The sequence below is a fragment of the Pezoporus flaviventris genome, unplaced genomic scaffold (assembly GCF_033815535.1).
Source record: "Pezoporus flaviventris isolate CSIRO_AGI_PZ_B2104156 unplaced genomic scaffold, CSIRO_AGI_Pfla_v1 ptg000069l, whole genome shotgun sequence".
Taxonomy (NCBI): Eukaryota; Metazoa; Chordata; class Aves; order Psittaciformes; family Psittacidae; genus Pezoporus; species Pezoporus flaviventris.
In genome coordinates this window covers 281,924-305,937 of record NW_026892617.1, presented here as the reverse complement: position 1 = coordinate 305,937, position 24,014 = coordinate 281,924, and the positions used below count along the sequence as shown (strand labels likewise).

Here is a 24,014-nt window from a genome sequence, read left to right as displayed (position 1 = left end):
TCTTTAGAAATGTGTATGTTTATAGGAATTTTATTTGTTTAGCAATTTCCTTTTTTTTCTAAATCTTTGCAGTAATTATTTCATATTCTAAAAATATGTAATTTTATTCTTTAGAAAAAAATTCTTTTTCAATGGTTTTAAAAGCTCTCCTTTTCCCAGTGAGTTTCAGCTACTTTCCAAGCACCTGAGCCTGGTATCCTCCTGAGCATTGGTACTTGTATTGCCCAGAAGCCTCAGCTGCATTCAAGCCCCAGGATAACAGATCATTTTCTCTCATTTCCCCCAGTGCATTGTTTCTGCTTGACCTGCTTTTAGAGACCAGTTTGGCCACTGACTTCTTGGCCTCATCCTCTGAATTGAGGTACTGATAATGGCTATGTCATTTGGAGTAGTGCCTGAATATCAGCTCTGGTTAACATCACAGGTTTAGCAGCAGATAAAGGGGTGACTCAGGTGAGAGTTTTAAGCTTCTCTAATTGACTTGGTTTGTTTTTCAAATCTACAGGTGCTTAAAATTCCTGTTAACAATTAACCATTATAATGTATGGAGCCTGTATGGGAATTGCTGTCGAGTCATTCCTGCTGGTGTATTCAAGTCCCTGCAGTTGGGCTGTAAAGTCAGAGAGCTGGGGGCTTGTGGGTGCTGTTTGTCTGAGTAGGTGATTTTTCTGCTGAGTAGTGTAGCTCAGGGAGAGTTTTCCTTGCAGAACAGATCCTAAAGTAATAGCTCTGAAAAGCGGTGAGGAAGAGGTTGGTGACTGAGCAAGATGGCTTGAAGCCTTGTGTTTTCTGCATCTGTGTTAGCCAGCAATGATTCTTCTGGAATGGAGCCGTCAAGGACTGAACTTGTATTCTGTGAGGAAAGCCTTCCATTCACTTCAACCACATTACTGCAGGAGGTATGTAATTCTGCTTGTCTAATATTCCCTTTCTCCATGCTGGAGAAAGGATTTGAGAAGTTGTATGGATTTTACCCCTGGCTGAAGTTAAATGTCTCTATGGAACATAATAATGTGGAATCTGAAACAAATTGGAGGGGTGTTGTGTCTCTAGGTGGCATAAAGTGGCTGCTCTGATGGATCACCCCATAAACTGCTTTGCCCTCATCAGAAGGTTCTCTGGGCTGTTGTAGCGTTGCCTTAGGGAAGTGTCCATTAATCTTGCCGGAACACTGGAATTGTGTGGGTGACAAAGATGTTCAGAAATCATGATGCCAGATAAAAATGCAGTTGTCTTCCAGAAGACATCATCAATTTGTCTTTGAGAGAGTAGCTATAAAGAGAGAACTAGAAATAGGAAGGAGAAAAGAGCATAACACCCAAAACCAGCTGGGTGAGTCAACCTGGAAACACAGATCTGGTCTCAGTAGGACCACCCAACCCTTTGGTTTTGGAGGTAAGAAAATATGAAAGGTCCATCCATTGTTACACCCCCAGTGCCAGAGTGAAGTGTGACTTGCTTTTACTGGTACAACTCCACAGGCCAATTTGACTCCTACAGATTCTGTGTATAAGTTGAAAGGGCAGAGGCAGCCTCTTAATGTCTCTTTTCTGCCATTGTTTTAGGAAATGTGTGCCTGTGCAAATATTTCACAAGCAATTTGGGACCACTCAGGGTGAATGATGCTTTGTAAAATATGATTATCTTTTGTAATACATCACCAACTCGTACTGCAGCATGATTTTTAACTTCCCTCAGGTTCTATAGCTAAGAAAATAAGCAGAATACTGAGTAGGGAAGATAAGTTTCATTAACAACAACATTGACATTGCATATATATCTTATAATTGCTATTCTAAAGGTGAAATCAATAGCTACACTTACCCAAGGACTGCAACATTGCTAAGAAATCCCACATACAAATTGTATTCAAGATGAATGTTTCTGCAGACTGGGAAGCTGCTGTTTGCATGAGTGAGCTGCCTGATCTGCTACGTATTGCTCATAAATCTGGGAGGAAAAAAAGTTATGTTTAACTCCTTTCCTACGAAAACATGGGCATTAGATTAGTGAGAGAAGGAAACATAACTGATGAAAGCTATTATTGCTGGCTTCAGTTCTGCTGATTTCATTCCTTGAATATTTCCAGTCTGCTAGCTTAGAGAATCCATCTATTTCTGACCTTAACCTTGCCACGGTATTTATTGTATTTGGGTAGGGAAAGGAAGAATACATGAAACAAACAAATTGGGGTAAAAACAAGATATCTACGTGCACATTCAGGAACCAGTGATCTCCTTCTCATTTTAGATGGCATATTCTAAATTTGTTAAGACACCAAAGCTCTGATGAGGTTAGTGTGAGCCTGTGACAAACGGCTCTGAGATGATTTGGAATAAACCAGGATTTGTTGTTGCAGTGCCTGTACCTTAATAGGGAAATTCCTTGGAAGAAATGAAAACTTGTGACTCTGCAAAGTCTGAGGGATGAAACCAATGGACAAGACATCCTCAGCTCTGTTTCCTGAAAGAGGAATGGGCTTTTGGATGCAGAGTGAGGGCACATTAAAAGAGCAGACCTGACTCATAGCGGCTGAGACACGGGGTAATACAGATATTCATCAAAGCTGTAGTCCTTGAACATCTATCACCCAGAACTCGGTACGATCATTTAAAGTGTACGTGTAAAATGGTACTGAGTTACAATGGTGAGTGTAAATGCCAACACAAGGTCAAGGCAATTCAAGTCTGTTGTGTCATTTGTTTTCAGGTGTGTTTAAAGTTGGGTGGCCATTTAATCTCCCTCTAGAGAAAGCAGTGATGTGGTTTGTGATGCAGAAGACTAAAAAGCTGGCTTCTGTTTAGATTCAGGGTCTGTAGAGGTAGTGCAGAAGCAGGTGGAGATCTCCTGACCCACCTGCATTAGAGGTAACCTCTTCTTGTCAAGCCCGTGCTGTTAATTGTCCATCTGTATGTTTTTGTTGCTTGAAACCAGCCATGTTGGCACTTGCATAAGTACTGTTACTGCAGTCAAAGACCTTGGGGCTTTTATTCCTATATATGGTATTGCTGGTAAATGTCATCATTTCTTGCATTGTGCAAATGCTGCAGTGTGTTGTGTTCCGCTATTTCAAAAGCGAGGTTAGAATGACATGACAAATGGGATATGTTAAGTAACACTATTAAATGAAAACTAGAGTTACAATGAACAGGGAAACAGCTACTGCAGATGAGGATGGAGAGGCAGAGAGGTGCTAGTAGCTGCTTTTGCTTTCTGCTGCAAGAATATTACATCTTCATTTTTTGCAATGAAGCCCTTGTGATAGGTCTGTGTGTCTCCATCTCGTGCTGTGATGCACTGTGTTCCCCTAAGAAAAAGCAAATGAAGCTGCAGTTCCTTTTCAAAACACCCAGTTCAGGTCTCGCAGTGTTGGTCTGCATTGACACCAACTCTGGCTCCAGTGTCTAGTGACGGATGACTTCAAAACACCTTTTACTTGCTTCCCTCTCCTCTGAGAGCTGCTGGGTCAACTTCCGAGGGGAGTTCATAATATTGACACCAAATGAGGTTTGAGGTGGTCTGAACTTTTATGCCAGAGAGATGGCACTGGCCTGGATAGTAGTGTTCGTTTCTGAAGTGATATTTGCCTTTCCTGATAAGCAAAAAGGATTCTATCTTAGGGTGAAGTTGTGGTATCCAGGAACTCAAATTAGGCATCTCAATTAGTTGTTCAGTAAAAGAAAGGCTGAATTCTGGCCACAGAAATGTGAACTAACTTCTTTGTGACTAAAGCTATGTTTTCAGGTCTGCTTTGCAAGGGTCTCTTACTGTAGATGCTCTGTGTCAGCAGTAAGCCCGATCAGAGCCTCACTGGAGGAGTATCTTGTATGCTCTGGCTGATGTTGAGAGCTTCTCATTACACTCAACCTACCCATGGCTGAGTGATGTCCCAGAGTCATTTGTCACTTCCACTGGAGGGTTTAGGAGAAGATTTTTTGAATGGAACTGAAATGTGTGAGCTAAACCAACCCGGTTGCTGGAATTCCTTCATCTTGGGGAGGGTAATCATGGAGGAGAAGATGGGAAGGCAGTATATCCTGCTCAGAGGAGGCATAGGGCTTAGCAGACAGAATGCATTTGTACTGGAGAATGACAGCTGATAATTCAAGAATTAAATCTGTGTTGGTGCTGGTGCTTCTATACATTTTTGTCAGTGTCTTGAAAGGCTGATGATGGGGAAATCCTGTCCATGGAGCTGTGGCTCCTTGTGTCTCAGCCTGCTATGAAGCTGATTTAGGCAGTCATTTAAGGCCCGTGCTCTCTTTCTCTAGCCACATCTGCCCAATTAAATTCCATGCACTGACAGTGATGCTTTCCAAAGCTGCGAATCAATTCTTCAATCACTCCCCATTCTTAGCTGTGATTAAAAACATGTGTCCCCTAATTAAGCTAACGAGAAATTGTTAATTGGCACAAAACCCCCCTCGGAGTGTGCTCATTAATGTCACCATCACTTTGACAGGAGAAGGAATATAAATGAAGGGCAGGCAGTCTTAGCAGGATTTGGAATGGGACTTGTGGGTACAGGGTCTGTGTGCAGGGGGGCAGCTGTCACTCAAGGGCAGGAGGTGGTGGGACAGGGCAGCAGCAGGCAAACAGGGATGCTAAGGTGGTGGTCTCTGCTAGTGCTTTCTCTCACAACATTGTGCCTGATTTGAGTCATGAAAGGGGATGCAATAGTTAAGGATTGGCTTCCCATTATTCCCACTTCTACCTTTCTCATTTTTGCTAATGTTAGAAGCAATGCCTGCCGAGAGCAGCTCATGCTCAGAAAGGCACCCGCTTGGCTTTTCCTGTGGAAAAGGTTTAGTTTCTCATCATTTGTGTTAGAGGCAGAGCTCAAGATTTCTGTGGAGACCAAAGCCCTGTATTGGTACTGGCTCTATGGACATAAGGGGATTGGTATTCCCTCAGGAGCCTGCAGTTAGGGAGCTCACTGGAAGTTCAGGAGACTCTTTTCTTCCTTGGTGTTTTCCCTAGAGAAGAGTGGGCTTTGTCACCAGAGTCTGGAAACCCTGTGCAGATCTTTTTGACATAAAGGAAGCTTTTGAATATGGCACGCTTAAAATGTTCAGCATCTCTCTGGCTTGGATTTTCAGAGTCCTGGTAGAAATGTTGTGGATAGCAGCAAACCTGCTGTGAGGATGTGTGTGGCTTGAGCAAAGTGGAGAAGCAGGGCTGCAAAGGGCTACAAAGAGGTGAAAGCGAAGGCCAGAAGAGCCACACACTGCCCCAGCTGCCTGGATCTGCTGCTCGTTGGTCAGTAAATTGCTCCTGTTTTAGTGCAGGAGTTGTAGGAATTGGCATCAAGGAGTCAGCATTGACAGCACGTGAGGGCGGTGATAAATTCCCTCTTTGGGAAGGCAGGAAGATGCTGGCTTTGGTGGTGGTTTGTTGGGGGTGTTTTGTGTGTGTGTGTGTTCATTATAGACTAAAGAGCAGCATGTGCATTATGGGAACAAGAAAGCACAAGATGGGAGAGGCATCAGAAATAAACATGTGGGCTGTGCCAGCAGAGAAACCCAGCCTTGAGTCAGAGCCTGTTCCTTCCTCTCACTTCTCATCTAAGCCGGGCTGTGGGATTAGTGCACAGCTGTCTGCATCTGCCTGGGTACACTTGGTTTACGATGATGCATTGCTTCAGGCGAGGTCTGAAGTCCCATTTTCCTAATTCTCAGATCCCAAAGGGACATTCAAAGAGTCAATGGCGATGTTTGGCTGCACAACTCGGCTCATCTCGGTGGCTGAAGGAATCCTAGTCCTGGCACAGCACTTGCTGCCATATGCAGCCTTGCCACTGATATTTTCCTTCATACTTTCTCTTCTCTGCATGTTCATTTGAGGTATTCCTGTTCCAAGCTCATGTTCTGTCCAATATACTTCCCAGGCTGTAGCAGCAGGAGTTGCCTCTGCTGCTTGAATGTTTGCTAATAATGCCTTTCCATCTGGATGCTCATCATATCCGCTAAGTGTATTTGTCATTTCTTCCATCCCATTTCCATTCTAACATAAATAACAGACAGATTGGAACCCACACTGTCCTGCAAATTGGCAGTTGCTATTTTGACCACACTGACTTATTGAGATATAATAATATATGCTCTTTTAAGGTCCTGCCCTGCAATGGGTAAAGCCCAAATGCCGTGGCAAGTGTCTGTCAATGGTGGTGACATGTAAACACTTTACATCTTAGCCATGGGTCTGGTCTGTTAGTGGGGAGATGACACAAAGTGAAAGCACACTGCTTTTATCATTGCTTGTATCCTGGTGCTTCAGGTTGAAGCCTTGCTAAGAAAATCTATCACTTCTATGCCAGATGTGATCACCTATTTCTTTCCATGGCTTGATGCACAAACATCAAAAGTAAAACCTTGCTGTACTCTGATCTTTTGAGGGATGTGAGGGACCATTTTGATTACTTCTGCACAGCTGAGCAGGGCCCAGATCCTTAGGTATGATTTGAGTAAACATACTCTTGGAGTTTGTGAGCTAATCCTATTTTTAGCGCTTCTGCGCTCTCATTGTAAGTGTATGGAATCTTCCAGATATGATGATATGAAAAATACTGTTATTCATGCATTTTTCTGTACACCTGATTCCCAGGGTCATGTGAGTGTGTCTGTACATGGGAGATGTATAACCCTGGGAGAAAATCCATGGTTGGACTGTTAGAGGTTATTTATCAGAGCTCCATTGAGTCACTTGTGTGACATTGCTGTTCACTTGGTTTGCAAGCTCTTAGGGTCAGAACTGCAGCCTCACCTCCCAGTTTGTGTAGTTCATGTGGCTACTCCAGGTCATTCATAGTACAAGGGAAGCACTGACAGAGGAGGTGGCATGCCGAGGAGTGCTATCCCTCTTCATTGCAGTGAAGCAAGGAGGAAACTGGGCTATGGACCTGTCTCAGATCTGAGCTTCACTGGATATTGATCTCTGTGGGGAATGGGAATTAATGTTAGGTTTTCAATTTATTACCTAAACTACAACTCTGGAAAGTGCTGATCTGAGAGACCACATCCTTGTTATACCCGCTGACTACACCCAGCTGGAAACGTATCTCAAACCTTGCACGACTGACAGATTTGTCATCAGATCTAGTGTGTTCTGTCTAGGTTGATAAGGATGCCACTCGATGGATCACTCAAGGAGAGGTGCCTCAAAGAGACAGGGAAGAGCTCATATTTCTGCTCACTGAGGTGTTGCTGACACAATTTAGCATGTGGTATCCAGCTCATTTAGAATTCAGTGCCGACTTCATCCGCATCATAAAGTGAATCCTGTTTTACAATTCCCTTGAACATTCTCTAAATGATGGCATCTGAAAACAAGCAGCACAGTTTATTTGCTGGAATTGTGCTTCTGAAATTAATTCTTATCGGTATAATCCAGGATCTCAGTCAGACACACATGAACACAGCGACTGCAGTGACTGGGAACTGGAAATCAATCTTTTCTTGTATAAGGTTGCTGCTGCCTTGAGCCAAGACCCAGGTGTCTCTGCAGTTCAGGCCTGATGTATCTCATCTCTGAAATCCCAAGACTACAGGATACAGGATGGATATAAACACATGTAAGCATTATAAATAAAGTGGAAGGGAAGCTTGGATTTGGGGGAATGTGTATGTTTGTCCAGGGAGTATCTACTTGTAAAGAATCAAAGCTTGTCTTTGGAGCAAATCAGTTCTACTGAAACAGGTCTATACTGGAATTCCTGCTTTAAAAAAGCTAAACCAAAGGTAAAAAGACTTGTATTTTGCTGGGAACAGGAATTCAAAGTAGGCTCGTTCATAGCTCAGAGAATCTCTGTGTTGGGTGGTAGAATTTTTCTGTGTTTTATCTCTGATTATTTTTCCTCCATGGTAAATTTTGTACCATTTCAGACCACTCTCATGCGAAGTGGGAGAACTGGGGTGTGTTATTGCCCAAATGTTTATGGCATAGGGAAAGGTATTCTGCCCAGTTCTTCTCAGGAGAGTTGTATCATGCATCATATGCTTTATCTTAGTGTTTCTTAGGGGATTTTTTTTTTACCCGTTGCTTGATTCCCCTAGTGGGGATTTAACTTGCCCTGGCCCTTTCAAAGTCTGATTTCAGCTTGAGTCCCTGACTTGCTCTTCTAGTAGTAATCTGTGCCTAATTATCTTCTACCTAATGCTGCCATTTCCCTGGCATGCGATCCTGGCCTAAAAAGCATATTCCTCTGTGTGTGTGGAGATTTATGACATGTCCCATTTGTAAGTCAATTTAGAACTTCCCATATTTTAATAATTCAGAGCCAGAAGGGGTTTCAGTGTGACACAGTCTTGATCGCAAGAATGCAAGCAGTTGGCCAGTGATTGCTCATCTGTGATTCAGTAAATGATGGATAACTGCAAGTTAATGGTGGGCCTCTGAACCGGGCATTTGTGAATGCAGCAAGTACATATCTCCTTTAATGTATTCTTTATAAATTATTTGCTGGGACTTTCAGCTCTGCTATGCAGGAGCCAAGGAGGGATGTGAAAAGAAGTCCTTAAACAGACAGAAATGAACCGCAGCGATGCTGCAAGGGCTGGAGCAGCTCTGCTCTGGAGCCAGGCTGAGAGAGCTGGGTCTGTTCAGCCTGGAGAAGAGAAGACTCCTAAAGGGGAGACCTTAGAGCAGCTCCAGTGCCTAAAGGGGCTGCAGGAAACCTGGAGAGGGGCTTGGGACAAGGGATGTAGGGACAGGGCAAGGGTTTAACCTGCCAGAGGGGAGATTGAGATGAGCTCTTAGGCAGAAGCTCTTCTCTGTGAGGGTGCTGAGGCGCTGGCACAGGGTGCCCAGAGAAGCTGTGGCTGCCCCATCCCTGGCAGTGCTCAAGGCCAGGTTGGACACAGGGGCTTGGAGCAAGCTGCTCCAGTGGAAGGGGTCCCTGTCCCTGGCAGGGGACTGGAACTAGGTGAGCTTTAAGCCACAAAACCTTTCTGTTGACCCACACCCCTCTCGAGTCTGTCTCACTGCTGACTCTAGATCTTTATTGGGTGCTCTCAAGTTCTCTTTGTGCAAGATGCTCCCTTTGATGGGGTGGGGATGAGCCCATGGGAGCTGGTCCCCACCGCTCAGTGCTGCATTGCTCTGCTCACGGCCCAAGCAGCTGGGAAACTGTTTCTGAAGTTTCAAAGAGAAGATGTTGGGATTTAGTCTTCTGTGACCAATGGATTACATGTGATTATTCCAAAATGATAATCTACATTTTCATCTTGCTTTGAAAACAAAACGAAAGAGGCAGCCCGTTGAATAGTTATGAAGAGAGAAGTGTTACTCTTTAATGCAACTTATTCCTGATTGCATGTTTGTTCTGTTCTGAGGAACTTGGGAAGTTGTGGTGGAAAGTCAGGAGGCTTTGATCAACGCAGAAAAAGTCTCAGCACTTAAAGTGTATCTTGATAAATAATAAATCATGTAATTGGTGATTAGTTTTTGTATCACAAAGATAACTTTGGTACAAGCATGGAAATACTCTGAAGAGCAGAAAGTTCTGGGTGAGGTAGGGAATCATTACTCTTTGTATCTGGTACTAGCAATAAATGTGACTGTGATGGGCAACTGATACTGCTAGGACTGAAAAAGAAAAACCCAACTCAACCACAGAACTCAGTAACTGTATTCCACCTTCTTCGGTCACTTGGAGGAATATGATTTGTCCAGTACCTGGGTATAAAACACTGCTTGAAGGCCTTACCTTTGAGCTCTCTTAAGGTCTTAGCTTGACTGTCTCATAGCTGCGTCCTTTCCTGTGCAAGCTGGGACATGCTGCTCTCAGAACTGGGCAAAGGAATCCGCAGTAATGCTGCTGTTTATTACCCTTTTCCAAAAGGATGCAGGTTGTACGTTACCATTTTTCATGCCTTTGGTAGGAACTCGAGTCCTTCATTTGATCTTGCTGTTTTCCTCTTTGTTGTTTTCTACCCTAGTGCATTATCAGCAAAACCAGCTTATTTTTCATGAAGACTCAATACTTGGGTATGATTTGTTTGCAATCCACCTAAACCTTTCTGTTTGCCAAATACCCTATACCCTTAATCCAGGCATGAGCTGAGCATTCAAACGTGGGGCTTATGCAAAGTCTCTCTAATGTCAGGCAGCAGGCCTGTCCTGCAGGGATTCCTGTCTCTGTGCAGGCTGATTTTCATGCAAACTGAGTCTGTTGTGATTAAAGAAAAAGAAAATTGGACATCACTTCTGTCCTCCCTCATCTGTACAGGCAAATTCCAAGCAACATTTCTTTACAGTTTCAGAAGATTTGAATGCTTGTTTCTTCTGTCTTGGTTCAAAACACTGAAATATAACAGGAAAAGCCCAATGCTATTCAACCTCAGGGAGTTTTGTGGGGGGAAAACCCCCCAAAGCCTCAGCTATCTTTTGAAAAAACCCTCCAGGCTTTTAGAAATACAGCCCAAGGGGGCTGGTAGAATCAATCAGGTTGGAAAAGACCTCCAAGATCATCAAGTCCAGCTTTTATCCCAGCACTGCCAAGGCCACCATGAAACCATGTCATTAAGGGCCTTGTCTTCACTGCTGATTATCACTTAATATTGTGAGTGCCATTATCAGCATTAAACATTAAGGCTTTTGAATCTAATTCCACTTTTTCTTCTGAAATCCTTTTATCTGCATGCTTAACCCTTAATGTGCGCTTGCTTAAGTGCACTTTCTCACTGTTATGCTGTTTTCTGTGGGTTCTAGGGTACCTTCTCTTAGCTATCAGGAATATCTAGTATGTCCTAATATCCCCTAATATAGAAATATCCTAATATTTCCTAACATCTCTTAGCTTTTAGGAGGAAACTCTTCCCTGTGAGGGTGATGAGACACTGGCACAGGGTACCCACAGAAGGTGTGGTTGCCCCATGCCTGGCATTGTTCAAGGCCAGGTTGGATGGGGCTTGGAGCAAGCTGCTCTGGTGGAAGGTTTCCCTGCCTGTGGCAGGGGTTGGAACTGGATGAGCTTTAAGGTCCCTTCAACACAAACCAGTCTGGGATCCTGTGGTTTTCTCCAGGGTGCTGCCACCACTGGAATGCAGGTGCTGCTCATTGAAACAAACACTGCTGGTCTGAAGATCTCTCCCCATCTGGACTGGCTGAATATTGATTTTAAAAAGTGGATTTATGCTTTTATTATTTTTCCTAGTGCTTGGTTGTCAGTACCTGCTGTGGCTGGCTAGTGACATAGCTGCTGGTCCTGGCTGTATAAATGGAAACGTTGAGCATATAGCAGCAGTCCAACCAACATCATAGGCTGGTCTTAATTCATAACCTGCCCTCATTTGTTCATATTGGGGATATAGGCTGACTTTTAAGAGTGTTACTCATAGGAGAAATGAAGGAAAAATTAATCCCTCTAGCATGGAAAAAAAGTGAATTGGTGCCTATTTGAAACACCTCATGTCTCATTTCTTTAACTTGTTATTCTGGATAGTGTTCTCAGAGGCTCTTCACACAAGGATCCCCGAGGTAAACAACCAGTATCTAATGTGATGATCAAAGTGCTTTAGTTAAATGTTTTCATATTCAGTTTGCCAGTAAATACACACTGGAGAGTGTGTCCCTTCACTCGGGTGGCTTGGAAGAGAGCAAACAGAGGGTACATCAACCCACAAGTGGCACAACAGGCCCAGCTCAGGGGAAATGTTCTTGGGAGGAATTTCTAAGCACAGACAGTGGATCTGTGGTTTTCAGCATGAACAAATGTTGCCAGTGTTCATGTATCACATAATGTCATTCTCTAATGACTTCAAACCTTCTGCGAATACTAGTGCATCTCCCTTTGTGTATTTACATACATATACACTCAGTCTTGAAAATAAAATCTAATTTTGTAGATACTGGAGCTATCTATAAAGGTAGATGCGTGTGCTGGGGTTTTTTTTTCCTCTTTCCCTTTCATAGTCATAATGCGTTTTGTGATTTCTTTGCTTTACAGCATCCTTTAGAATGACACATTCTATCAATTCTCTGGGTAGTATTGATGTTTTGCCCTTTCAAACATGTCATTTGATTTTCTGATGTTCTTCTCGTTTTCCATCTGTTTTCTTGTAATGCTTTCATTTGGTGGCAGTTTCTCATTGGCTCCTCAAAGGTTTATTCCAGGAGTTGCTTTGAGCTGCTTTTTTTTTTTCTTTTTGTTTTGAAGTGTTTGACATGCGACCCAATTCTTACCAAGCAGGAGTGGTGCATGGCCTGTTCCCACTGCAGTCTGAGGGGAGGATTTCAGCATGCAGAGCATGGTTTTTTGCTCCAGGTTCACACTGGTTTCAATCAAAGAACAATTTTTAAAAGCAAATGAGAAGGGAAAAAAGCCCCATTGAGATGTTTGATATTGTGAGCATGGTTTGGAGACCTTTCCCACAGAAAGGGAATCCTAGGATACTGGAAAATTGTAAGGAAGCCTGTGATTCCCTACTCCTCTGGTTTTCCTGTTGTGGGGACGATATTTGTGCCATCCTGGTGCTGGGCTGGTGTTTGTATATTAGAGATGGATCTTCTGAAGTGTAAGTGCCGAGCAGCTTCAGTCAGAAAATGAGCATGGTTCCATGTTAGGACCATGTTCTATGGAGTCAGGGATAAGCATGGACCTGTACCTGTCCCATTAATGACTGAGTGAAGGTTCACTTAACATAAAACCAGACTGAGCATTTCTATATAATCGTAGAATCACAGAATGCTTTGGGTTGGAAGGGACCTTAAAAACCATCCCATTCCTTGAGAAACAGTTTTCCTGCTGGCACAAGCTTCAGCCAGAGACCACAAACTTGCTCTGTTGCGAGGTCAAAAAAAGCCCATAAAGATTCTGAAATAGGTAGAAAATGCCCCCATGTGTGGAAACATCAGCATCTGGGTTCATCATGGCCATTATATACCAGTGAATATAATGAATTTGAGCAGGATTTTCCTCTTGGCCTTGTGAATGTAGCTTCCAACTGTTTGCTACTAAATAGCTCCTTTGGAAACCGATTCCAACTTCTGTTCAGAGTGTCTGAATGTGAAAGCCCTGTATGGATGAGAGGCGTTCCAGTCTGACTTCAACAGCCTACGCTGAGATTCCTCGGTAGTATAGGAAGGTACTTAGATAAGTCCAAGATATAACGTCCATATTAACTCCAACAGTTTTTCCAGGTCTAGACCCATCAAGGATGACTTAAGGGATGAGTGATGTTCAGCTGCATTAGCATAGCAGATGGAATATTATTCCAGCCTGGATGAGAGTTTACCTCCAGCCTCAGCAGATGTCAGTTTATATGAACGAGCAACAGCAACACACAATAGATTTTATTTTCCTTGTAACCTGTCTTCATTACAAAACATCTGCACACATTATATCCCATTCCAGATGTTTAAAATTAATGCTGTAGCAAACAGCTCACATTTTGCCTTTCACTGATAATTCTTTTTTCTTGTCAGCATAAAAATTAGGTCTGATAAAACTAAACCCCCTTCTGATGGTTTCAGTGGCACTGGGAGGAAGTCTATTACACTATCAATTCCAGTCCCATGGGGTGCTAAAAGGAGCAATAAGGCAAGACAGCTTGTCACATATTTATGAGCTTATGAAGCTTTTGCTGTCCCTTTTGTTATCCCTTCTCTTGGCAGTGCAGGGAGACTCTGAACCTTGAATTAATGCAGAAAGGATGAAGATCTCCTTTCCGTACATACGTCCTGGGTACTTGGCAGTTTGTAAATGTCACTATTGGAAACAGGGAAAAGAAGTTGTATAGTTGTAAGCCATCGAGGTTGTCATTGTCACAGGCTCCCTAGAAAATGTCTTGAGCAGTAATGAATAACAGATAAAGGACATTAAGATTAAAGGAACTTGTATTTTATCTTCTCAGAAATCTTGGATGCATTTCCGAAGGGTGCCCTGCAAAGTCTTTTTACACAATAAGCTGTAAATCCAGAAGCTACAGAACTTCTAGTTGGCCGGAAAATAGCCTTTCATGTAAATATGCAGGCCCTGAATAATGGCTGAGAAATTATTCAAAGAATAATTACAGCAATTGATCTTGAGATGTTTTGTGGCATCTTTCATTTTTCATTCTTCAAAGCTCTTTCTGTGGCACAGCACCTTATTGAAGCTGCTGAAAGCAAAGGAGCTTACTGGTCATTATTAAAGATGAAGAGTTCATCTAATTGGGAAGGGCATATGGGGCAGGGGGAGGAACAAGCACGTATATTCACATGGATGTATTCATACACATGCAGAGAGATTTATATAGACAGACATTCCTGTATGTCTGTAAGGTCTATCTCAAACACCCTGTAGCTGCACAAAAGTCCTCTTGGTAAATGGTATTGAGCTGCTCAGGTGATCTTTGCGTATGAATTTAGTTCTGGTCCAGATGAATGTGGCTTTGCTTGACCTCAGGGAGTAGATGCATCCCTTCCCCCAGGGGCTGCCTGGCAGAGCAGGCTTGTGTAGACCAGAAAAAGAAATATATCTTTGTTTAATTTAGTGTGACTTGATTGTTGACTCAATTGCAGGTCAGCAGCGTACCCAGAATAGTCGCATAAATCTTTTTCTCTGCCATGTGGGGGAGAAAACAGATGGACACTGGAGTATATTAATGTTCATTCTCCTTGGGAATCAATAGGAATCTATATTTTATAAATGGGTCTACTAAACCCAAGAGAAAATTCATGAAGCAGAGGTAGAAAGAGGGAGAGAATGAAAAGGCAGCTAATTCCTTTCAAACAACTGATTATTATCCTGGAGACATATGTCCATTGAAGGCCTGATAGAGCAGAAGGCAAAGCTGCTGCATTTACTTTCACTAGGCTGATTGCATTAGCTATGCAGACACATCAGGCCTCATCCTGTTATTCCTGGAGCACCCTCAGTTCTAAATGACACTTATCACCTCTAGGTACAAAGCTGCTGTTTCTTATTCAGCACCTACCAATAGCAATGGGAATCTTCTCTGACTTCAGTAAGAGCTGGATCAGGTCTGTGATGTTAATTAAATGTAGCATAAATGGAGAACACAGCAAAGGGAGCATGGGATAGGAAAGAACCAGAGCAAAGGAGAGGGAGGATGGTTTTCAGGTAGTCTTGATGGGAATGAGACTTAGTGGGAATAGGATTTGGGAGGCACAAATAAATGCTAGGGCTGAAGTGAAGGTCACAGGGAGGAGAGGAGAAAACTTCACGTATTCACAGAAGAAAAAGAATAATGATGAGAAAGAAGTAGAAGAATAAAAAGTGAACGGAAGGGAAATGCTAAGTTGAAAGAAAAATCAAATCAGGCAACAAATTGAGCTCAGAGAGAAGTGGAAACCCATCAGAAATAATGTTTACAAATGGAGCTGTTGCCCTGCCTGAAGTCAAGGATCTGTTTTACTTAGACTCAAGCCACACTTTTCTACCTTCTTGAAGGGTTTGTCCTTTTCTCTGCTGTTGCAGCCTCTGTGGGTGCTGGAGGACTCCCTCCTTTGTGCAGAGATCCCTCCAGAGAGCAGTTGTGTGGAGCCTTGTTTTTTCCCCTCGCTTCCCAAGGTGCACACTCAGCCAAATCTCTCCCTCCATCATTCATTCCCATCCCATTTCTCAGGGAGGATAAAAAAAAATAAAATAGAAAGAATCATTGTACATAAAACTAGCTCGATTTCCATAAAAAATAGAATTAGAGAACACTAGAAATGAGAAATATTAGCCTCTAACACCACACGCTTCATCAAACCCCAGCCTTGCAAGATGACAGCAGACATCAGTAATTGCCAAAGCACCAGCTTTATTTATAGATATGGGGGAGAGAAATGCACTGCTACAAACTGCAAGTATGGATAAACTATCCAGCTCGTGGAGAGAACCTCTGTCTTTCATTTTCAGTGGCAGAAACTTGGTTAAGTTCATAGTCCTGTTGGGCCACCCAAGATTAGTAGAAAATAATGTACTAATACTGTATGCAGATCCCATCTTTATGGTGCGCTTGGCTACTGTTGGAGAGAAACAGTCCTTGGGTATCTGCATGGATCATGGAATGGTTTGGGTTGGAAGGGACCTTAAAGCTCCTCCAGTTCCAGCTGCCTGCCGTGGGTAGGTACACGTTCCACTAGACCGGGTTGCTCCAAGCCCCATCCAATCCGGTTATAGGTAGAAGCAATAGGACCAGAATCCAGGCCTTACTGGCTCTTCTTTCAGTATTTTTTGCTATTTAATGTTTCAGAAAGTCATTATGGGAGTTTTGTTGTTTTTTTTTTTTGCTGCTTGTTCTTATGCCAAACCAGGGTCTTCAATGTACTATGGAAAAGGTGGTTCTGATGCAGGTGGACAGACACCTCTTGTCTCCTGGTGCAGCCAGGTGACCCAGGACATTACAAAGACTGTAGTTGAATTAAATCACTTTGTTCCATGAGGTGAGATCTGCCTGAGGCCTGAGCTGGTTTGGATTAAGATTTTAAGGGTCAAAAGAGTTGTATTTGGAGCACAGTGTGCTGCTTTCGGGCTGCAGTCGTGGCCAGACAGGATGTTTTTCACCAGCTTTCTCAATGCAGCTCCGTGAAATAGGACTCTGCTCAATAGAACAGTCACTTTAGAAAAGCTCCTGTGTAAGTGTCGAGGCCTCTCTACAGGCTTGTTAAGACTCTGACGAGTTGCAGACCAAGAACCTGTGCTCCTGATGTCTAAACTGTACCTGTGTGCAAACCCTGTAGTTCAGTCTTGCCCAGGCAGTCAGGTAGATATGGGTAAGAACGTGAATGAGCTGCTGCTGTCTGTACCTGAAGAGTGACCCCACAGGCAGTGTGGTGCAGATACAGTGAGGTACCTTGGAGAACCTCAGTCTGCCATGTGCAGTGTGAGGTTTGGAGACATGAAACTAGATCTGTTTTAAATTCAGGGCAGGCAGGAGCTCCTCGAACTTTTCAGATGGTTTTGTGCATCTGGCAAGAGTCACTGGCTCTAAAACCCACTGTAAATCCACAATTTAACGCAGCAATGGAAAACTCAGTTTGACCTTTTAAATAGCTACTAGGCTACAGATGTGTTTTGCCACCACAATGTAAATGATTTTATTTACAGCATGATAGGAACATTTGTTAAGCTGAATTCTGCAGTGTGTTTGTAATACTTGTGCTGTGGATTCCTAAAACAATCTGTTACCACATGTATGATAATGGATGGGCTTAATCAGGGAGTGGAGTACATTTTCCTCCCAGTGTAGCCTGTTAATAACCCCTGTTTAATTACAGAGGCCAGGGTGGTCACAAATATGTGGAAAATCCTCAGTACTCTTCTGCCTCTTCCACAGAGTGAGGAAGTTTCCTAAGATAAATGATTCCATTTTCTCCATGCATCAGTTTATTCATCTGTGTAATGGCAGTATTAAATCCACTATGGAGGACAATGACAAAGATGAATAAGGCAAAATTCCTGCCTGTGCCTCAAAGGTGATGGAAGGGAGAAGCTGCTAATCCTTTGTGGAAATCCTGGGCAGCAGTGAGGAATATGCATTCCCAGGGCCACAATACACCAACTTCTCCAGCTGGTGGAAAAGGAGCAGTAAAAGGGAGCCCAGTGCTGAGCTACTGGAGCACAGCAAAGTTTGGACACCTTGGTCTTTGTTAGCGGGTCTCATTGATGGGAGCTGATTATCTCTGAGTTACCATTTACATCTCTGAAAGTGATCCAAGTCTTTAATCGTTATCCTGAAATCACAGAGCAGCTCCAGACACACACCAGCCTCCTTGAAAGACTTGTCAAGCCAGAAACAGTAATTCACAAATTCACTAAAATTCCCTGCTCCAGCGAGCAGCGTGACAGCTCTGCCGACCGCGGGAACGTTTCTATTCAAACTGCTTTGGTGCTGGAGCTATAAATATCCCTGCAATATTTCCTGCTTCAGAACATAAAGACAGCTTTACAGTGCTGATAAAATAGAAATTACTTTCTCTCTGAGGTCTAGCTGGAATTTTAATGTCTGTTTTGCAATAAAGCAGCTCCTACACAATTCGATTTGAGGGAAGGAAAACAAACGGTCTAATTTAGTTACAGTAATGACTCCTCTTGCAGGGTTGGCCGCAGCTGAATCTGTGGTTGCAGCACTGTTACAGTTTGTAGTGGTGAGCACAGAGATGATTTTTATAGTAATATGCGTTTTTTCTTATCCTTTCAATACACATAGATAGCACTGCTTAATTACAGGTTTAGAAAAACAAGGACCGAGAAAGGAAAAGGTCATTAAAGTTTACAACCTCTAACAGTGTTTCTGTAAAAATGACTTGTCACAGCTGTAAAGCTGCTGACCAGAGATGACACAGAGTTAAAAAGGTTCTTCAATTGAAAAGCAAAATTGCAACTACTGGGCTCATCAACGTTGCCTTTAATTATTCCATAAATGTCACCCTGGCTCTTGTTAGCTCCTTCAAAGGGAAGGGAGAGAAAAATGAAGTCTCATTTTCTCCAGCGTTCACCTTTGCGTTTGTAGGCTGCAGACAGCAGGGTGAGGAAGAGACCTGGAACAATGAGATGGGTAAGGAGTGAAAAATAATGATTTTTCATTTGCGTCATGGCACAGGCAGATTCTCTTGAGTATAGGTGCTAATAAATAATCTTAAATGCTAAAGAGTGAGGCTTGATAATCTGGCACACTGTGGATGTTGCAGGGTGAGCCACAAAGCCCCAGGACTCCCCAGGTTTGAACTGGATTAGCTTTAAGTTCCCTTCCAACCCAAACCAGTCTGTGTACCTGGGAGATGCCTTGAGAGACCACTGCTGGTGCCTGGTACAGGACCAACCTGTCGACAGCTGCTTCTGTGATGGTCACTGTGGGGTATGAAGATTCATTTCCAGTTGTCCTATGTAGGCTGTCCCTGAGGCGAGATCTGCCTGGTGGATGTTTCAGAAAGCAGTGCCTTGAAGCGCACAGCCTTCTCCATGGCTGGCTGATAGGTGGGATCAGCTCGCAGCTGGGGTCCTCCTCCTCTCTCATCGTCGCCCTGGGGTTGCGAAGGGGTTTGAACTGTGAGGCTGAGGGTGTCTAAGTGTGGTGAATGTAAGATGGTGTGTGCCTTGAGCCCATCACCCAGCAGTGCCACTTCACAGATGTCTTTACCTTGCTATACTTGGACACAACCCGAGTTGCATATATCAAGCTCTGTCTATTTTTCACTTATATTGAGTGTAACTGGATGCTCTCACTGCAGGGACCCATCATGCAGAAGTCCCTTCCCACCCACTCCCTCCTTTGGCACAAATGATGCTGGAAAAGGTGCAGAGCAGTTGTAAATAAGACAAAAATGTGGACGAAGTGGCAGAGGTGGGGCAATGTGTCAAAGACAAGAAATACTGAGAAGAGACGGTTTGTTTCTTCTTCCCTTCTCTGCTGGGTTTATTTGTTGACTGTTTAGACTGCAGGTTCTCTTTGCGTGCCTGTGAAATGCCTAGCATGCTTCCAGGGCTCCATAAATAAATAATAACTATTTAGAATCTTCTAAAAGATACATAAGTGTATTTCTTTTCATAAACAAGCTGAAGTTAATGGAGAGCTCAATGTTTTTCTTTCACTGACAAACCAGCAGTAGGACTGTTGTGTGGGACTCCAGTGAAGTGAATTGCAAGTGTTATACATTACTTCTTTTAAGGAATTAGAATCTATAGTGCTGCAGTGAATGCTGGTTTTTAGATATTTAAAATAAAAATAAATCCCTGTGTATTTTTTCTCCTTTCAAAAGGAAATGTGTAACAATGGCTTTAGGCAGCGTTACTTATATCAGGCAATCACTACAGGATTGCGTTTCTCATGCTAAATGTTGTATTTTGTGGCAGGGAAAATAAGTCGGATGTTACAAAACCATCTTGAACCGAGTTCTGTTCCCAGAAGTCTCTGCTGAAACCCAACACGTAATGGCTTGGGGGAAGAACAATCTAAACCATGCACAATTCCAGGCAAAAGGCTTTTTCGGTGGAAGTGGACTTGCTGATTGCACTGCCTGATAGATGGAACGTAGGTAGATGGGGTTTGTTCTGGAATGCTTTAAGCAAAACATGCTCCTGAAAGAAGCATTTTTGTGTTGAAGGAATGTTGAGTAAAGTGTGGCAGAGATGTTCTTTTATAGAGGAAAAGCTTTTATTGTAGAATATCTATGAGTTTATTAGATCTTTTTGGACTGGTCACCCTGCTTTGACTCTTAAGGGCTGTAACCATGTCCTGGGGTCTCACCAATGTTCATTAAAACCAGATGTCTGTAATTTTCCTGGATGGACATCATCCACTGGAAAGAGCTTAAAGAAATGTAGATTGAGAATGTTCCCAGTAAGAAGAATGACATAGAAATGTGTGATGGGAGAAGAGAAAGCAGCTTTTTCAAGCTTACCCCAAAATAATGCTGGAATCTGACCCCAGATTTGGGGTCCAAGCATGCTCAGAATTTACAGTGAACCTGAAAAAAGGAGGAAAAATACCATATACCTGTGTTTAAAATCCATTCTGGTCATACCCTGGCAAACAGATGTCTCATTCAGAAGTTGGACTTGCATGTTAGTTGAGGATACTGTAGACCTGCCCATGGAGAAGGACTGAATCCTGTTTTTTTTTTTTCTGCCAGTCCTACTCAATATGGATGTTCAAGGCTATCCAACCAGAATTGCATTTAGATTACATTACATTATACAGTAAGTGGCAAATCATCACTGCTGCCTTTGACATTCAGTGTAATAACATTAACCATGATGAATTTCCTTTTACTATTCATGTGGCCTCCATACATTATTTCAGCTGGATTCCATTGTAACATAGCATTAATTAATGTCTGCTGCTTATCGAGTGTTACCCATTTCTACCTCCCATCCCACTCTTTAGTTCTTGAAGAATTGCACATAGAAATGCTGCACACTGTCACTGATGTCTGGCAAGCTTCAGAGGATGTAAGGAGTCAAGTTCCATTTCTGATGCCAGTTGCCCCCCTCCAGAACGGACTTATACAAATAGCTGCTTTTGAGGTTAGCATTGAACTGATGTTGTCTACAGAGGCTAAGGCTATTTTGAAGAGCAGTCACAAGCAGGAGAGTGGCTCTGTAGATGATTCAGTGAGTTTCCTTATTGATTCCCTTTCTATAACCTTCCAAGTGCATCTTTTGTGTTCCCCCCTTGGAGCTGCTGGATTACAGTGTATGGCTGAAATGAAACCCAAAGGCCAGCTCCAGCAGTCTCCCAGGCTTAGTTTTCAGGAGAGTGTACCCACACAGAAATGCTCTAGGGGACCAGAAGGGCTTATGTGAGGCTCTGCAATGAGCAGGCACATCTCCCTGCCTGGTGAACTCGGAGGTGATTACCAAAGCACAAGCGATACCTTTTTTCCCCCCGCAGTTTAAAGTAATGAAAATCAAAGTGCAGTTGATTGAAGTTCTACTTCCCCCCTGTAATGTCTGCACAAAGCCCTGTCCTCTTTGTAGTATGTTGAATTTGGCTTCCTTTACTGTATTAATTAGTTCGTGGTCCTTTGACCCGTCCTACCACAAGATGTCATCCTTCCGACAGGTAGGGACACGGTTCTTGTCACCACGGCTGTCTTCTGCTCTGGGAATCCCAAGTCTGGACTTGGTATTTCTGTCATGTTGTCCTGCTTTGGAGGACCTCTGCAGTCACTCTGGAGTGACTTATGGTGGCAGCTTTTCTCCAGAAAACAAAGCCATTTCATCCCAATGACTGATTTCCTGCAAGGCTTGAGAACTCATGACACCAAAGGAGAGGGTTTTCTGTCCAGAGAAACAAACATCAGATTCCATACAGCAACCAGAGAGCAAGAGTTAAACCATGCAAATGACTCTAATAAGCATAATTTAAACCCATGGTTTTCTCTTTATGGCAGTTTCATATTCAGTGTTTTATGTTCTAATTTTCCACCTTTTAGTCTTGCTTCTTTCTTTTTCGCTGCAAAGCCGTATCTCAAATGGGAGGGCAATTACTAGGCAAGCATGTAGTTCTTTAATTGAAACACTTATAGGTGTACACTTAAAAACTATAAAGACTTTTATGGAATAGCAATGCCTTAATAGGCTCTTGTGTATGTACATTGTAATCTAATTCTTTACTCTTTCAGCATTGCTAGGGGAAGCTCTTAATTTACGGTTACAATGAGCAATAAAGCAATAATAGTAATCTAAAGGTGCAATATCCCTTGTTTAGGGGGCATTTATGGTTATGTATTAAAACTATAAATATATCAAGATGCTGCAGAACTGATCTATATAAAATGAAAGATAAGATCTCTCCCCTTTAAATGTGCTTATTTTTTATCCAGCAGAAAAGCAGCCAAATGGTTCTGGTTAATATCAAATCCCAGTGCTCAGAATGAATGGCAGCAGAGGCTACTTAACAGGGCCTGATGAGGATTTAACTGACCTCCTCCCATCTCTCCCAGTTTAATTTTACCATGTGTGCAAGGCTGGAAAGCAAGAGGAATCTTGTGAATTAGGCTCATTACTAAAGTGTTGATAGGTACCTAAATGTCCTTCCATAGCTGGAATACCTCTAGCACATTCGTGGCCATTAACTGCTTGTTTTCTGTAACGATTCCTTTATTTTCCCTGTATCATGTCCAAAGTCGAAATCTGGTCTTCATTTGTTCTTACTTCTTTGGGATTAAAAGCCCTGTTGCTGCTGTGATTAAGTCAAGCCCATGCTCTATCCTGCGGATCTCAGCAGACTGCAGCCAAGTGGCTCTTGCGCAGGAGGAAACAAGTTGTGGGATTCAGTTCAGTTGTTGCTGGAGAGCCTAGGGAAGCCCTGCAGTGAGTAAGTGGGAATCCCTGTAGTCAGTATTAACTTGAATGATCGTTATAGAAGAGACGTTTTTCAGGCAAGTCTCATGCAGTTTATTTCCCTCATCCCATTGAAATCCATGAGAACTGAGCATCATACTCCCCTGCTGTTCTTTGTGTCTCCCTGACACAGGGTCTGGGTATTGAACAGTTCATGAGCGTCATCAGCTGCAGAGATTTTTTTTCCTATGGGGATTTACCTGTACAGGTATTAAACCCGTGACTTGGTTTTATGCTTTCCTGTGGTAGTGCTGAGAGGAGATGGGACGGCTCATGCACGTGCAGCCTCATGCAGATGGCCTGCAACAGGGCATCCCAGCACGGCGGTGTCTCTGGAGCTGGCTTGTTTCACCTGGAAGCCAGGAACATTTCCTAGGACACTGCTTGACAGACTCAGTAAAAACCACTTCTTTTTAAACAAGTCAGAATATGAAAGGGTGACAGGAAGGGATAATTACCTTGTCTGAGCCAGGTCTCTGGGTAGACACAGTGACATTTCAGAAATCCAAATGGCTTTGTTGTGTTATGATTGGGAAAAGAATGGAGGGCAGAGCCCCTGACATTACAGACGGCAAACAATTTCTCGGTGAAGGCAGCAGAGTCCCTCTCTCTGACAGACGCAGAACCCTCCCCGCTGCTTTGCTATGTGAGTCTCCATTGGGAGCAGATGTGTCTGGTGGCTGTGCTGCTGCCTTCGCCCTCAAATACCTTGCAGTGGTTTAGGTTGGAAGGGACTTTAAGCTCATCCAATTCCAACCCTCTGTCAGAGGCAGGGACCCCTTCCACTGGAGCAGCTTGCTCCAAGCCCCTGTGTCCAACCTGGCCTTGAACACTGCCAGGGATGGGGCAGCCACAGCTTCTCTGGGCACCCTGTGCCAGCGCCTCAGCACCCTCACAGGGAAGAATTTTTTCCTAATGTTTAGGAGGTGGTTCTGCTCTGAACATGCAGCTTGGTCACCTTGACAGGCAGGTCTGAGCATGGTGGGTGGCTTGGTTTGAATGAGCATTTAGGAGTGCTGATGCTTATCTAAACCACAAAGCCCTGCTCTGCAGAGCTGGATGAAGGAGCAGCAGGGATGGATATTACGTGAAAATAGCATTAGACAACAAACTGTTCTGGCTTCAGAGAGAAAGGGGAGAGGGAAGAGGAGAACAGAACAAATGCCACCAGCAGATGGACGTTATATGTCATTTCTTATGTGGCTAACATGAGTTTAACCTTTTTCAGCCCATTGAAAAG

General features: G+C 43.3%; 1 long non-coding RNA gene across 1 annotated transcript; it reads left to right on the top strand.

Annotated features, from left to right (window-relative positions):
• Positions 1-915: 915 nt before the first annotated feature.
• Positions 916-22,118, top strand: LOC133278837 (uncharacterized). Its single transcript, XR_009746704.1, has 3 exons — positions 916-1,395; positions 20,814-21,040; positions 21,492-22,118. It is a non-coding gene; the product is annotated as an uncharacterized LOC133278837 (long non-coding RNA).
• Positions 22,119-24,014: the final 1,896 nt, after the last annotated feature.